The sequence below is a fragment of the Triticum urartu genome, unplaced genomic scaffold (assembly GCF_003073215.2).
Source record: "Triticum urartu cultivar G1812 unplaced genomic scaffold, Tu2.1 TuUngrouped_contig_8414, whole genome shotgun sequence".
NCBI classification, from domain to species: Eukaryota; Viridiplantae; Streptophyta; class Magnoliopsida; order Poales; family Poaceae; genus Triticum; species Triticum urartu.
Window position 1 is genome coordinate 1,187 of NW_024119361.1, and position 3,696 is coordinate 4,882.

The window sequence follows — 3,696 nt, forward strand, 5'->3', positions numbered from 1 at the left end:
GGTCTGTCTAACTCACGCATCAAGATTGCCAATCGCATTGCTGTGCTCCATTTCGCTGTAAGCCATAATTTTGTTGTTGCTACACATATAGTAATTAATTTAACCCAGTACATACCTAAGACCCACATTTAGAGTAGTACTTAACCAGGAGTGTATGGTTAAGGACATGGGTTCGGACAGACGAATTTAAGGAGGCAGCCATAGTTAAAGCGAGGCGAATGAATGGATGAACAATAGAGTGGCATGCCATTGTGCAGTTTCTTTCAAAGCGAGGCGAATGAATGGATGAACAGTACAGTGGCATACTACGCGGCCAATAGTTGGCGTCCTGTCCATGTCGCGCACGCCGCGGCAGGATGGATGGGATCACGGGAGTAATGCTAGTAGTAGTCCCTCCGTTTTTTTAGTCCGCATATAAGGTTTGGTCAAAGTCAAATTTTATAGAGTTTGATTAACTTTATATTAAAAAATATAAACATTCACAATATGAAATCAATATTATCAGATGTACCATGAAACGTATTTTCGTACCATATAGTTTTAGTATTATGGATGTTTATATTTTTTTTATATAAATTTGATCAAACTTTGTGTAGTTTGACTTTGATAAAATCTTATGTGCGGAGTAAAAAGAAACGGAGGGAGTACTACAAGAAAAGCACGCATGAGCACAAGTGGGGTAGGGTAGAATGAATCTTCTATATCTAAATAGTAGCCTCCCACTAGCTGATTTTCCTGGCTTCTCGTGCAGCCACGTCACCTCTATTATTATTAGCCATTGGATCAACAACGAACGCAATCAACTACGAACGCTAACTCTCGATGCGCTCCCGTGTCGAGTGCACGTGGGCTGCCCAAGCCGAGTACATGGGCTTTCAATCCCGCAAGTATTTGCCCAAGCGCAAGCCAAGTCTGTCTCAAAAAAAAAAAAAACTGCAGCTCAGAAAAAAAAAGATCGCTCATCTTCTCCGCGTGACTCTAATCGCCGCCGCTATCTCTTCCGCTGCAGCGACCGAATCTCTACCGACGCATTCATCACCCCTCATTATATTGCCCTCCGTTACAGGAAGAAAAGCGAGATTAAACTGCGCGGCCACCGCCTTCACGTCTACTACTAACCTGTCTATGCTACCATCCTCCCCACCATCGCCGGTCTGCCTCTGTTCGGATGCAATTCTAGGTGCTGGTAGGACGCGGTTCCGTTGTCGACCACCCACATCGTCGAGGAAGACACGCCGTTGCTCTGCTCTGGACCACCTCCCGCACGCCCGCCTGTCTGCCTCGCCTCGCCTCGCTTCAATGTGTCTCTGATCGTGGGAACACAGAACGGGCCGGCGGCGGGGGGAGAGGGGGGGGATCCAACTCAATCGCCAAACAGGACTTCCAAAGGGACTCCACCTTTGGGGCTAACACACCATCTTATCAGGTGAGCATCTCCACGCTTACATTTAAATAACATCCTTGACATGCTTCTGTGTGATTGGTCATTCCGGTTCTGCCTTTCCAATCGCTTCCCAATCCATACTCTGCAGTTTGCAACATCTGTTCATCCGCTCCACACGCGTCTGACACTCCCAAGGCCAGGCTAGCAGCTCGATGTGCTTCCACATGGACTTCATGGAGATTCTGTTTCACTTGGACATAAGGTAGCATATATCATTTTAGACAATACATGAGATTTTTGATTTAATTTTCCCATTTCTCTCACACAAGTGTTTGATTGCTAATATATGTCTCTGAATTTCTCACGCCTTTTCAGCAATATTATTGATGTGTAATGGCATCATTCCGACCAAGGGGTTGGCAAAATTGCAAGCAGGTTGTGTTATATATGTATCAGTAATGCCTCTTTTATATATTCCAGTTTCTCTTCCGTTCTTATGTTCTATTTATTCAGCATCTGGATCCATCCCATTCATTGGTTGTTGTTGTTTTGGATAACCTGATGCACCTGCATCTCTTGATTTATCAGCAGGCCGCACGCCACCAGAATTCCGACAATTTTTACTTCATCTACCAAGCGGAGGTAAGCACTCATACATCAAACGTAAGTTCCTTCCCCTTCCCTTAGTGTTGTTCACTAGGACGATCCATCTACCTGCCACTTTTGATTTCTCTTCAACCTTCTGATCACTAGCAATCCTACACCATAGGTAGGCACTGATGTTTATTGCTTCGTTTTAATTGATCTTCTGCTGGGATTAAATCTATCACTGTATGATGAGATAATCCATTCTAGGTTTCTATATTATAATCTGGTTGTGCTAAAAATAACATGGTTGTTTGTTTATGCTTGCAGTTACACGGTGGATTCTAGGTACTCTTTTGTACTTACCGAGATCAATATGACCACACACAACACTAACAACCGACAACTTTCTTTGCTCCTTCACGTTCGAATGACTGACGAAGATTTTCTCTATTCTGGAACCTGACTAATCTTTATCAGTGCAAGCTTCAGCCACTTTCAGGTTTGCTGTTTCAACTTCTCATCCATGTTTTTAATTTCCAAATACATTGTCCATGTATCATCCCTTTGGGTATATTGTCATTACAACATATTGACAGGCCCGCCGTTGAGAGAAGACATGATAAGTGGGCGGCTTAAGTATAAATGGCATAAAAGTGAATCATATATAGCACACTTTGGACAAGTTAAGAGCACATGCCATTTTTTAATTTGAGACTATAAGTACATGTTTAACATTGATATGGAAACGATTCAGCTTCTTATACATTATCAGTTCCATCCAAGTGATATATATGCAAATTGGCGTCGTATGAAAAGGAAAGTGAGGACTTGTGTGATTGTCCCAGTTCTATAAACAGAATATCAAATGTCGATTTCGTATGATCAGAAAAGGGTTGATAGCTGCAACGAAGTCTAACAGGAATAAAATCCACATGATAAGTATCAATGCCATCGGAATATACCATATCGGAGGAACACAACATAAAATTAATTAGAGATAACTCAATGATTATATAACACTGAAGTAGAGGCCTAGAATTACATATATTATCCCTATACTACGATATGATGTTCTGGCAATAACATGGTTTATTCGTCTATGCTCGCAGGTATCAATGTGTGTAGTCTATGCATTATTTCTATCATCCCCAAATCAATATGACCGCACACAACAATGATGACTGACAACCTTGGTTGACCTTTAATCAGGAGCCCACCTATTTACCATTGCAACACTTGAACTATTTTCGGGCAGACACTTTTACCACCAGAATTAATCAAACGTACCTGCGTCGTGACATACTACAGACCATTTCGTATCATTCCAAAATAAAATGTACACATCACATGCATATTTTACTCCCACCTCTTACATCAATGTAATCCTACATATGTTTTGTATCTCCAACACATGGTATGGAGGGAGTACTAACACCCCACTGCAGGCTGGGCTATGTATTTCTGAACTTATTTTCCTGTTCTTTCAGAATATTGTTTCTCAATGCTATGTGATAAGATTTCTCATCTGGAATTCCCTAGATTCTATATTTTCATTCCTAGCCGTTAACTCCATGGACAATGCTACCTCCCTATACAAATCTTCAAGGAAAATTAGTGTGAGCAAAACTAAGTGCGATCTTACTATACAAAACTGCACATATGCGAGGTAGTCTCTCAATTTCACCCTCACTGTCCACTATGCTAAGAGAACTATTTGCTTTGAA

The 3,696-nt window shown here is 41.6% G+C and overlaps 1 long non-coding RNA gene across 5 annotated transcripts; it reads left to right on the forward strand.

Moving 5' to 3' along the window:
- The first annotated feature begins 954 nt into the window (after positions 1-954).
- Positions 955-3,442, forward strand: LOC125531923. 5 transcript variants are annotated; one of them, XR_007293626.1, is made up of 6 exons: positions 958-1,426; positions 1,533-1,646; positions 1,760-1,819; positions 1,973-2,047; positions 2,300-2,471; positions 3,082-3,442. It is a non-coding gene; the product is annotated as an uncharacterized LOC125531923 (long non-coding RNA). The 5 variants fall into 5 exon arrangements; XR_007293627.1 differs by having other exon boundaries at positions 1,976-2,047; XR_007293623.1 differs by having other exon boundaries at positions 959-1,426; positions 1,973-2,026.
- The last annotated feature ends 254 nt before the right edge of the window (positions 3,443-3,696 follow it).